General features: G+C 59.5%; 3 non-coding genes and 2 pseudogenes across 3 annotated transcripts; 4 read left to right on the top strand and 1 right to left on the bottom strand.

Moving 5' to 3' along the window:
* Positions 1 to 3836: 3836 nt before the first annotated feature.
* On the bottom strand, positions 3837 to 3954 carry LOC120583025 (uncharacterized; annotated as a pseudogene).
* A 1415-nt stretch (positions 3955 to 5369) lies between these two features.
* Positions 5370 to 5478, top strand: LOC120582970 (uncharacterized; annotated as a pseudogene).
* A 1668-nt stretch (positions 5479 to 7146) lies between these two features.
* LOC120583026 (5S ribosomal RNA) lies at positions 7147 to 7265 on the top strand. The gene has a single exon (XR_005647704.1). It is a non-coding gene; the product is annotated as a 5S ribosomal RNA (ribosomal RNA).
* A 702-nt stretch (positions 7266 to 7967) lies between these two features.
* LOC120583014 (5S ribosomal RNA) lies at positions 7968 to 8086 on the top strand. Its single transcript, XR_005647703.1, has one exon. It is a non-coding gene; the product is annotated as a 5S ribosomal RNA (ribosomal RNA).
* Positions 8087 to 9681: 1595 nt separating this feature from the next.
* Positions 9682 to 9800, top strand: LOC120582950 (5S ribosomal RNA). Its single transcript, XR_005647691.1, has one exon. It is a non-coding gene; the product is annotated as a 5S ribosomal RNA (ribosomal RNA).
* The last annotated feature ends 2782 nt before the right edge of the window (positions 9801 to 12582 follow it).

Consider the following 12582-nt stretch of genomic DNA (forward strand, 5'->3'; position numbering starts at 1 on the left):
CGCCCACTGCGCGCCTCCGCGAACGCACGCTCCGTCCCCCGGCCCGTGAGGTCCCGCCCACGGCGAAGCGTGAAGTGTTGCCTGCGTTCCGCAGGGTTGGGCTACGACGTCTCCCCGTCAGGGTGAGCCGTGTGAGGTAAAGGTTGGAAAAGTGAGGCGTAAACGTGAGGAGAGACGCAGAGGGTGCCGGGAAGCTCGCGTGGGCGCCCGGGGAGGGCCGGGTGTGGACAGCGGAACGTGAACGGCGCGGGACCGGTCACCGCACACCGGAACCTCGCGGTCTTCGCCAGGCCTCTGAGGCCAAGCAGATCCCGGTCGGGCAAGGGCCTCCTTCCTGCGCCCCCCGCAGTCCGCGTGGGAGTGGACCTGGCTGTTCCTAGAAGCACTTGGCTTTCTAGTCATTTCGAACACACAGGAAACCTGCAGAAGCAGCACAATGAAAGGTGCTTGCTATTCCGTCAGCGGGTGCCCAGCTGCCTGCGCTGGCCGCGTGTGCCACCTCACACGAGTGCTGTAGGACGTTGCGCCCCGGACCGGGACACTTTCACAGACCAGAGGCAAAGCCCCAAATGACATAGACGCGGGCTCTGCATCGTGAGCCAGTCCTCAGGTCCATCTCTCCTGTCGCACCTGCCGCAGCTGTGCGAAGTAGCCTCCTCCCCTCAGGCTCAGGGTTCCCGGGGCTGTCCCTAACCCTGCCTTCACACATCGATGGCTATAAAGGGCACAGATGACACCCGCCCAGGTCTGCCTAATGCCTCCTGTTCACACTCAGGTCCTTCACTTCCAGCAGGAACACCCTGGGCTGGTGCTGTGATTTCCCCTGTGGCTCCCTCCCCCACACGGCTCCCACGGGACCCCACCACAAACTCTTCATGTGACACCCATGTGACTCCACGTGACCTTCAAGCAACCCTGTGTGATTCTTATGTGACTACCATGATCCCACATAACTCCCAGGTGACCCCCACATGTCCCCTGTATGACCCCCGGTGACATCTAGGTGACCTTCCACACGAACCCACATGACTGCCTGATATGGGAGCAACTGTCTCCCAAGGGGTGGTTTTGCACCGAGGTCTCGTGGACTCGGAGAGCCACGTGCATCCATGGTTCAGCTCCCGTGGCCTTCGGAAAGCTGGCCAGCTGTGGATTCCAGGTGACGGAATACTTTCTGAGCCTCCATTACGGGAGAACAGTGAGAGCCTGGGATGTGGTGCTGCAGCCCTGACCCTATGAACCCCTTTCTCCCGTGGGCTTCAGACCCTGCAGCTGTGTGGGGGGCCGTCAGCGTCTTACAGTCTGCTGCTCCCCCCAACCCAGCACCCGTTCTCATGCCCAAGGCCAGCACCTTGGCTTCCCTTTGGGAACTCCTACTCCCTGCTTCCAGCCCAGACAGTTTCAGAGGGCCGCCCCCCATCTGGTCAATCCCACATTCCACCTCCTGGATGCTCCGATGGGTTCAAGGATGAGCATGTTACCCAAGCCAGGCCAAAGACACTTAAAACTGTCACTTTTTATGGCCATTCTAACACCTCATTGTTTTAATTTGCATATCCTTAATGACAGATGATATAGAGTATCACTTCATGTGCTTTCTTGACAGCTGTGTATCTTCTTTAGTGAGGTGTCTGTTAGGTCTTTTGCCCATTTTTAAATTGGGTTGTGTGTTTCCTTACTGTTGAATTTTAAGCTTTCTTCGTATATTTTGAATGATGGTCCTTTATCACATGTTTCTGTCGCAGATATTTTCTCCCAGTCTGTGGCTTGTCTTCTCATTCTCTTACATTGTCTTTTGTAGAGCAAATTATTTTGTAGTTTTAATAAAATTAGCTTATCAATTATTTCATGAATCATGCATTTTGTGTTCTATCTAAAAAGTCAATGTCATATATATGGTTATTATTTTTTTTCCCGAGTTATGTTATAGTTGTTTTATAAGTTTGCATTTCCTGCGAAAGGGGCTCCCCTCGGGTCTACCCTCCGAGTCTACTTTAGGTTTTGTGTTGGGTGAAGAAAACTACTACGCTAAAGTCCATGGCAGGCCCGACACGCTCCCACCCTAGAGAAGGTCTCCTTTCATAGAGAGGGGCTCCCTCTCTTTCTCAGAAGGAAGCTCCTCTTTCTTGTGGTAAAGCCACACCCTTAGGGAAGAGCTCTGATATTAGGGGGTGGATCCTTACTCTAGAGGTTGAGTCCCACTCTAGAAGGGGGGACACACCCTAAGTGGGGCACCTTGCTCTTATGGGGGTGAGTCTTGCTATATAAGGTGGAGTTCCACTCAAAGAGGGGTATCCCTTTTCAGGTGGGGAGCCCTGCTCTTTGAGGGACACCATTGTTAACGTAACCTACTCTTGTGGGGGAGAGCACCTTTTATGGGGGATCCCACTCCGAGCAGAGCCTCACAATGGAGGAGCCCTGTTCTAAGTGGGGGCTCTCTTTTGGGGGGAGACCTGCTTCTAGGGGGGAGCTCCACTCTGGGAGCCGGGAGCTCCAATCTAGAAGGGAGAGCCATGCTCTTGTGAGGGAGCTCCTCTCTGGATAGGAAGCAGGATCCTGTGTGAGTGCAGTTTCCTGGACTCAGAACTGTTAGAATCAGTCTTCAGTTTAAGTTCCTGTAAAATGGAGATAGTAAAATGGAGATTTCCTTCCTCATTTGGCAAATGGAAACAATACGTTAGATAAGGCATGTGAAAGGCCTAAAACAGGATTAATTTCAAAGTGAGCTTAGTACCAAGAATCTGGATTCTTATTTTAATGAGTGGGCAGAACCCTTAAGGCAGGGAAACGCTCTTCTCCGCTGCCATCTTGTGTGCATTTTTATAATAACACCCAAATGAATGTCATGACAAAAAGCTATTCTTGGTTGCCATCTGGTGTGCATTTTTGGAATAACACCTGAGTATATGTCATCAAGTACAGGTCATTATGAATATTCATTCTCTGCTGTCATCTGGTGGTCAATATTAGAATAACACCACAGTGCTGGTCATGAAGTTATTCTCTGCTGCCATCTCGTGGGTATTTTGGAAATAACATTGGAGCGTCGGGAATCATGAAAATTCATTTTCTGCCACCATGTAGTGTGCGTCTTGGGTATAACATTAGAGTACAATTAAGAAAAAGGCATTTTCTGCTGCCATCTGGTGGACGTTTTTGGAATAACATCCAGGCGTATGTCCTCAGAAAAAGTTATTCTGTGCTGTCATCCTGGACATCCTTGAGTAACACATGAATGTATGTTATCACGAAAAGTTATTATTTGTTGCCAATCAGTGTGTATCCTGGGAATAACTGATGAGTGCATGTCATCATGAAGTTATTTTTTTACTGGCCAGTCCTGGGATGCGAGAACGCCCACCCAGACCTTCGGCACAGCCGCACACCTGCCAAGACCCATGGTGCCCTGGTGCCGCTGGCGCCAGGATGGGAGGCCCAGTGAGAGCCTCGAAGGAGGGGACAGGGCCGCGGCAGCTGGCTGGGGCCAGACAGAGAGATAATGAGGAGGAAAGAGACAGAGACGGAGGGAGAGAGACGAGAGAGGAGAGAGGATGCGAGCGCACTCCCAGCATGTGTCAGAGACGGTGGCCCTTGGGGCTCAGCCTCGCAGAGCCCAGGAAGGGAACGGCCTGGAGCGGAGAGAGAATACAGCCCAGGACTGACTGTAGGAGAGCAGGTGAGGAGGGGCGAGAACGCGGGGCGCCAGGCCGTGCAGGCAGCTCTTGGGCTCGGGCAGCTTCCCAGGAACCCCGAGACAGCGAGCGGGCAAGCGAGCAGGGCCTGGAGGCGTCCAGGGGCACCCTGGCTGGAGGGCGGCAAAAGGAGGGGACTGCAAAAGCCTACAGCACCCGGTATCCCAGGCGGTCTCCCATCCAAGTACTAACCAGGCCCGACCCTGCTTAGCTTCCGAGATCAGACTAGATCGAGCGCGTTCAGGGTTGTATGGCCGTAGAAGAGAAAGTTTGTCGCCTGCCGCCCCAAGACCTCAAGCCCGGTCTCCAGGGCTCCGGAGCCGCCAGAGCCTACATCGCTGCTACTGCGGGAGGAGGGGCACTGCGGGAGTTCCTTCGGCGAGGGACCGGCCACTGTCACAGCCCCATCCTGCCTGAGGCCTCAAGTCTTTGCCGGCACGCTTCTCACCGCCCTTCAAACCCGACAGCCAGGTGCCCTCGGACCAGGCGCGAGGCCCCCCGCACAGGCGGGATGGGAAGCGGGACCCACCAGCCGCGTCAGAGAGGCTGAGACACACGAGATCGCGCGCGCGTGCGTGGCGAGAGATAGGCCGCAGTGAAGGGCCACAGACACACACACACACTTCAGGGAGCCCGTGCATCTTTCCTTTCTGTGGCAGGAACCCCGGCAGGACTCTGAAGACAACGAGCCTCCCTGAGCCCGCAGCCTGTGCCGGGGCACCGGGCACTGAGCACGGAGCACAAACCGCCTCCCTGCCCGAGCCCAGCTCCGGCACGACAAGCCTCTGCTGTGGAAGCGGCCTCTTCAGGGCGGCCGCAGGGTCTCGGAGTCACAGTTGGGGTTGGGCTCTGTGCATCGGTGCACTCGTCTGTGGGTCCCGTCCGGCTCTCTGTGTGGGCAGGCATGGGCTCGCGCTCTCTCGCGCACGGGATCTCCTCTCTCGTCTCCCTCCCTCCGTCTCTGTCTCTTTCCTCCTCACTATCTCTCTGTCTGACCCCAGCCAGCTCCCGCGGCCCTCCCCTTCCCCTGCGACTCCGTCCCCGTCCCCTCCTTCGAGGCTCTCACTGGGCCTCCCATCCTGGCGACCGGTGTCCTCCTTTCTCCTTCCCTCCCTGTCACTAGCTCTGTCTCTGGGTTTCTGTGTCCCTCTGTCTCTCAGCTCTCCCTGTCTGTGTCTGTCTCTCTTGGTGCAGAGTGGATGAGTAGGCAAGGGGCAGCGGACTGGGCCGGTCCTTGGTCCCGGTGGAGGGCAAGGGCTGCGTCCGTCTGAAACGATGCCTCGGGGTGCGACCAGGGTCTCTGTGTGTGTTTGGGCATGTCGGGCACGGCTCGGTGGGGAGGGCATGGGAGGAGTGCGTGTGGGTCAGGGCCGGAGCCGGGCCGCAGGTGCCTAGATGCGCAGGTGGCTGAGAGCATGGCAGGCCGCCCCTGGGCCGGGCTCCAGCCTAGCGGCCAAGACTGGAGAGGCCTGAGTTGCAAGAGCGCCCACCCATACCTCCGGCACCGCCAGGAACCGGCCAAGGACCACCGTGCTTTAGCGCGGCTGGCGCTCGCTTGCCGCCACCTCAGGGGCAGAATTCCCCCTCTCCCGCAGGAGATGCGGTGCAGGCATGGGCGTCTCTGGCGCCCGGGAGGCCAGGCTCAAGCTCTTGGGGCAGCAGGCGACAGCCTCCCCCCTCTACGGCCATACCACCCTGAACACGCCCGATCTTGGAAGCTAAGCTGAGTCGGGCCTGGTTAGTACTTGGATGGGAGACTGCCTGGGAATACCGGGTGCTGTAGGCTTTTGCCGCCATCCAGCCAGGGTGCCCCTGGACACCCCCGGGCCCTGCTCACTCGCTCGCTGTCTCAGGGGTCCCGGGCAGGCGCCTGAGCCCAAGGGCTGCATGAATGTCCGTGCGCCCCGTGCCACCGCCAGCCCCCACCTGCTCTCCTGCAGCCAGCCCTGGGATGTTTTCTCTCTTCGCTCTGGGCCCTTCCCTTCCTGGGCTCCACCGGGCCGAGCCCCAAGGGCCGAGAGCTCGGCCACGGCGAGGAGCGCAGGGGAGGGGTGGGTCTGGGTCAGGGCCGGGCCGGGACGTGGCAAGGCCGCATCTGCCTAGGTGCCCAGGCCGAGAGGGTGGCGGGCCATGGTCGGGCTGGGCTCCTGCCGAGCGGCTAAGACTGGGGAGGTGGGTGGCCCGGGGCCTGGGCAGTCCCGGGATGGGAGATCGCCCACCCAGACCTTCGGCACAGCCGGGAACCGGCCAAGGCCTAGGATGAAGGGGCGAAGCGGGCGTGCCTTCCCCCGCCCCCGCGAAGCCCTGCGTGCAGCGCAGAGGGCTCAGAGCGCGGGTAGCCTCTGCCCCGCTAGGGGTCTGTGCGGCGTCACCTCTGGGGCCGCTCTCTGGCCAGCGCGGGTGCACGGTGGGGGTGATGACGCCCGAGCAGGGCGCGGGCAGGAGAGGCGAGCGCTCGTCCACGCCGGCCGCGGCCATGGCTGCTGCTCCAGCCCCTCCCTGCGGTTCTGGTCGGTGTAGCGGAGGCCGGCTGCCAGTCAGGGTGGGGCGGGACGGGGAGGGACAGAGGCGGGGCGAGAGGGACAGAAGGAGAGGACAGGGGTCGGGGATAGGGGGAGGGGACACGGCCGAAGCAGGGAGGGACAGGGGAGGTGCGAGGGGCCGTAGCCCGGGGTGAGAAGAGATATGTAAAGGACAGGAGTTATTTCAAAGTGAGCTAAGTACCAAGGGTCTGGACTCTTATTTGAATGGTGGGCAGAGTCCTTAAGGCAGGCAAACGCTCTTCTCTGCTGCCATCTCGTGTGCTTTTTGGGAATAACAGCTGAGTTTAGGTATTGAAACGTTATTCGTTATCCTCTGCTGCCATATCGTGTGCATTTTGGGAAGAATACCTGAGTATAGGTCATCAAGTGTAGGTCATTATGAATATTCATTCTCTGCTGCCATCAGGTGGGAAATTTGGGAATAACATGACAGTGCTGCTCATAAAGTTCTTTCTGCTGCTTTTTCATGTTAATTTTGAAAATAACACCCAGGGCATGTCATTATGAAGAGTTTTTCTGTGCTGCCATCTCGGGGTGGAGGGCAGGGGAGGAGTGCGTCTGGGTCAGGGCCGGAGCTCGGACTTAGCCGGGCCGCAGGTGCCTAGGTGCGCAGGTGGCCGAGAGGATGGTGGGCCACGCCCGGGCCGGCGTCCTGCCAAGCGGCCAAGACTGGGGAGAAGGGCTGCCTGGGGCCTGGGCAGTCGCAGGATGCGAGAGCGCCCACCCAGACCTCCGCAAGGCTGGGAACCGGCCAAGGCCCGCGGTGTCTTAGCGAGGCTGGCGCTCGCACGCCTCCGCCTCACCCGCGGAACCCCTGCAAATCCCCGAGGAGGTGCGGTGCAGGCGCGGACGTCTCTGGCAACCGGCAGGTCAGGCTCGAGTTCTTGGGGCGCCAGGCGACAGCTTCTCCCGTCTACGGCCATACCACCCTAAACGCGCCCGATCTCGTCTGATCTCGGAAGCTAAGCAGGGTCGGGCCTGGTCAGTACTTGGATGGGAGACCGCCTGGGAATACCGGGTGCTGTAGGCTTTTGCCGCTCCCTCCTTTTTCCGCCCTCAAGCCACGGTGCCCCTGGACGCCCGCGGGACCTGCTCGTTCACTGGCTCGCACGCTGTCTCGGGGGTCCTGGGCAAACGTCCGAGCCAAGGGCTGCCCGCATAGCCGCGCGACCCGCGCCCTTGACCGCCCTCATCTGCTCTCATGCGGAGAGCCGTGGCTGTTTCCTCTGAATGTTCTGGGCTCTGCCTTCCTGGGCACCGCGGGGCCGAGCCCCAAGGGCAGAGGGCTCCGGGCAGAGGGCGAGGTCTCGGGCCGAAGCGTTGCCTGGTGGTGTCGCCGGTGGCTCCCGTCGGGAAGCACAGGGGTAGGGTGGGTCAGGGTCAGGGCTGGGCCGGCACTGGGCAGGGCCCCACCTGCCTAGGTGCCCAGTTGGCCGAGAGGATGGCGCGCCATGCCCGGGTCGGGGTCCTGCCCAGCGGCCAAGACTGGGAAGGCGAGCGGCCCGGGGCCTGGGCAGTCCCAGGATGCGAGAGCGCCCACCCAGACCTTCGGCACTGCTTCGAACCGGCCAAGGCCCGCGGTGCCTTAGCGCAGCTGGCGCTCGCTCGCCGCAGCCTCGCTGGCAGAACTCCCCAACCACCCCCCTCCAGTAGGTGCGCTGCAGGCGCGGGCGTCTCCCGCGCCCCGGAGGCCAGGCTCCAGCTCTTGGGGCGGCAAGCGACACCTTCTCCCGTCTACGGCCACACCACCCTGAACGCGCCCGATCTCGTCTGATCTCGGAAGCTAAGCAGGGTCGGGCCTGGTCAGTACTTGGATGGGAGACCGCCTGGGAATACCGGGTGCTGTAGGCTTTTGCCGCCCCCTCCTTTTGCCGCCCTCAAGCCAGGGTGACCCCTGACGCCCCTGGGCCCTGCTCGCTCGCTGTCTCGGGGGTCCCGGGCAGCCGCCCTAGCCCAAGCGCTCCTGCAGCCAGCCGTGGGCTGTTTCCTCTCTCCGCTCCGGGCCCTTCCCTTCCTGGGCTTCGCGAGGTTGAGCCCCAAGCACCGCCGTCTCTGACACACGCTGAGAGTGCGCTCGCACCCCCGGGACGCGGGACCCGCCAGCACCACTCGCCCGTCCGTGCCCTGACCAGCCCCGCTCCGCCCGAAGCCTCAAGTCTCGGCCCGCAGGCTGCTCCCCCCTTCTCACGGGACAGCCAGTGCCCTCGGACCAGGCGCCAGGCCGTCCCGGCACAGCCGGACGGGAAGCGGGACCGACCAGCCGCGTCAGAGAGGCTGAGACGCACGAGAGCGCGCGCTGCGCGGCGAGAGCCCTTCTTGCCCGCGACAGGCCGCAGCGAACGGCCACACAGGCACACACGCACACAGACACGCACACACGCACACAGACTCGCACACGCACGCACAACACACATACTCCAGGGAGCCGGAACGTCTTCCCTTTCTGCGGCGCGACCCCCGGCAGGACTTGAGCACAACGAGTCTCCCTGAGTCCCGGCCTGTCCCGGGGCACGGGGCACAGGGCACGAACCGCCTCCCCGCCCGAGCCCAGCCCCGGCACGATCACCCTCTGCTGTGAAAGCGGCCTCTTCAGGGCGGCCGCAGGCTCTCGGGGTCACAGTCGGGGTCCGGCTCTGTGCGTCGGTGCGCTCGTCTGCGTGTCCCGTCCCGCTCTCTGTGGGCAGGCACGGCCTCTCCTCTCTCGTCTCTCTCTCCGTCTCGGTCCCTTTCCTCCTCACTGTCTCTCTGTGTCTGACCGCAGCCAGCTCCCGCGGCCCTCCCCTTCCCCGGCGACCCCGTCCCGGTCCCCTCCTTCGTGGCTCTCATTGGGACTCCTGCCCTGGGAACCTGTGTCCTCCTTTCTCCTTCCCTCCCTGTCACTCGCTCTGTCTCTGGTTTCTTTGTCCCTCTGTCTCTCTTGATGGAGAGTCGATGTGAAGGCGAGGGGGCAGCGGACTGGGCGGGTCCCTGGTCCCGGTGCAGGGCGAGGGCTGCGTCCGTCCGAAGCGATGTCTCGGGGTGTGGCCGGGGGCTCTGTGTGCGTTTGGGCAGGTCGGGCACGGCTGGGGGGCGGGAGCGCAGGTGAGGAGTGCGTCTGGGTCAGCGCCGGAGCCCAGACTTAGCCGGCCGCAGGTGCCTAGGAGCGCAGGTGGCCGAGAGGATGGCGGGCCACGCCCGGGCCGGCGTCCTGCCAAGCGGCCAAGACTGGGGAGAAGGGCTGCCTGGGGCCTGGGCAGTCGCAGGATGCGAGAGCGCCCACCCAGACCTCTGCAAGGCTGGGAACCGGCCAAGGCCCGCGGTGTCTTAGCGAGGCTGGCGCTCGCTCGCCTCCGCCTCACCCGCGGAACCCCTGCAAATCCCCGAGGAGGTGCGGTGCAGGCGCGGACGTCTCTGGCAACCGGGAGGTCAGGCTCGAGCTCTTGGGGCGCCAGGCGACAGCTTCTCCCGTCTACGGCCATACCACCCTGAACGCGCCCGATCTCGTCTGATCTCGGAAGCTAAGCAGGGTCGGGCCTGGTCAGTACTTGGATGGGAGACCGCCTGGGAATACCGGGTGCTGTAGGCTTTTGTCGCCCCCTCTTTTTTCCGCCCTCAAGCCAGGGTGCCCCTGGACGCCCCCGGGCCCTGCTCGTTTGCTGGCAGGCTGTCTCGGGGGTCCTGGGCAGCCGCCCGAGCCCCAGGGCTGCATGAACAGCCATGCGCCCCTCGCCACCTCCCGCCTCCACCTGCGCTCCTGCAGCTTCTGGGCTCTTTTCTCTCTCTACTTGGGGCCTTTCCCGTCCCTGGCTCCGCGGGGCCGAGCCCCAAGGGCCGAGGGCTCTGGGCGGAGGGCGAGGTCTCGGGCCGAAGCGTTGCCTGGTGGTGTCGCCGGCATCTCCGCGTGGTTTTGGGCAGGTCGGGCTCGGCCACGGCGGGGAGCGCAGGGGAGGGGTGGGTCTGGGTCAGGGCCGGGCCGGGACGTGGCAAAGCCGTTCCTGCCTAGGTGCCCAGGTGGCCGAGAGGATGGTGGGCTACGCCCGGGTCGGAGTCCTGCCGAGCACCAAGGCTGGGGAGGCGGGTGGCCCGGGGCCTGGGCAGTCCTAGGATGCGAGAGCGCCCACCCAGACCTTCGGCACGGCCGGCGACCGGCCAAGGCCCGGGATGAAGGGGCGAGGCGGGCGCGCGCTCTCCCGGCCCCCCGAAGCCCTGCGCGCCGCGGGTAGCTCCTGCCGGGCGAGGGGTCTGCACGGCCTCATCTCTCTCGCCAGCGCGGCGGCGCGTGGGGGCGACGCCTCCCGACTGGGGCGCGGGCAGCTGAGGCGAGCGCTTGTCCACGCCGGCTGCGGCCATGGCTGCCGCTCCCCCACCCCACCCCGCTGCGGCTCTGGCGGGTGTCGCCGAGGCCGACTGCCAGTCAAGATGGGGCGGGGACAGGGGAGAGGACAGGAGCGGGGCGGGGAGGGATAGAGGAGGGCACAGGGGGAGGGGACAGGGGAGGGTGGAAGCGAGGGGCGCAGTGGCTGGGGTGGGGTCGGCAGGACGCAGGGCGTCACCTTCTCTTCGTGTTTCCCGGACGCGTCGCAGGAGAAGGTCCCGACTCGCCTGTCGTCCGGGGAGGGATCTGCGCGGCCCCGGACTCGGCGACCCCGGGACGCGGCCCCTCGCTGACCACTTCGCAGCGATTGCCAGACGGCGTTCTCCTGGGGCCAGCATTCTTTCTTGAAGGCTGCTTGTTTAGTGAGGAAATTTTCCAACATCTGTCGTCAGAGAAAGTAAATTTTTGTTAATTTTCCTTTCATTTTTTAAATGCCTGTTTGGCACCGTAGCGACGGCGTCCTACTGAAACGATGCGTTCTGGTTTACTTTTCATTTCACAAAACAGGTTACCGTTTTAGTTTTGTTTTTGGATGATACTGTTCCTGACACATAAACAATAATGAAGTTTATAAATAACGTAAGACAATTAGAAACTGTTTTCTTGAGGTCTCTCACATGTAAAAGAGTAAAAAAAAAAAACCAGGCTCAGGTCTAGTCCTACTTTCTGTGTTAATTTAATTTTTTTCTCTTATTTGTTTTTCTTTATTAGCAGTTTTCTAAAGGGATTTAAAAATCAAAGTTTTAAACATGCCCAGATAAAAACACAATAGGAAAATAGTCATGGTATCAAATGTGAATTTTCCTTCAGTGTTTCTCTGAGTCATTCAACATTTATTACGTGTTTACAGTGTCTACACAGATAAATAAGGCAGGTCTTGGTCTTCAGACGCCTGTGAGGCAGCAGAGTCAAAAACAACCAAAAGTGAGGCTGGGAGTCCCTGCCGTACATCTAAAGGGGCACGAGGAAAAGCAGGCTTTAGACATTTGAATCTCCCCATATGACAGTTAGAAGAGTCTTCCTTTTGCTCCCCGAAAATACTCTTCCAAAAGTGCATTTAGGCCACAGATGGAAATCCTAAGGAAAAATCAAAGAATCATGTCTTGTGACGTGCATCATCTTTTGTGGGTCGGTACTATCAGGAAACAATATAATGTAAGGGCCCCCTAAGATATGACTCAAGGGCATTCACAGGTCTACTGGACCCTGGGAAGTAAAGGGTCAAGATGTAGTACTCCCTGCAAAAGTGAACAATTTACAGAATGAGCAGCGGAGTTTTTATAGTTGTAGTCTGGAAGGTACTGAGCTAAAAAAAAAAAAAGACTAAGAAGAATCAACAAAATCCTATTACTATCGTGTCCTATCCTGTCACGACAATCACACAGTGTATTAACATTTCCATTAGCCGTCAGACCTTAACCCCCAGCTGACTTTGTGCGACCTGAAACCATACCTGCCTCACTCACTAGGACACCTCCAGCATCTAACACAGTGTCTGGCTCATTGATAACTACTTACCACATGAATAAAGGAGACATGAACAAGTTTGACACAGTCCCACGACCTCACTAAAACAAAGTGTTATCCAGAAAAAGAGCATTTCTTGACTTTTTGATGAAGACGACAGTTTTGCCATCTGACTGACCAGTGTTTCTATTGTTCCATTGTATCTCTACATCTGGGGTTTCTTTATTGTCCAGGTAATAATGATCTCTATGAAATTTTTTCCTTTCTTCTTTATGTGGCTTCTCTATCCACTTTGGAACTCATTTGAGGGTATCGCAGCGAATGGCAATTACTCTTCCTATGCTATAAAAGTAGCAGGTATACTGAGATTGTATTTGTATCAATGTCAAGATGTATACAAAGTAAAAAATGTTTATTAGACGATTGCTTCGTTTTAGTGTAAAGATAATACTGTAGTTAATGGTTACTCAATAAATGTTAAATAATACTCATCAATTCGAGGCATTTATGATTATTATAATTTGCC

This window comes from Pteropus medius, unplaced genomic scaffold (assembly GCF_902729225.1).
Source record: "Pteropus medius unplaced genomic scaffold, Ma_sr-lr_union100, whole genome shotgun sequence".
NCBI lineage: Eukaryota > Metazoa > Chordata > Mammalia > Chiroptera > Pteropodidae > Pteropus > Pteropus medius.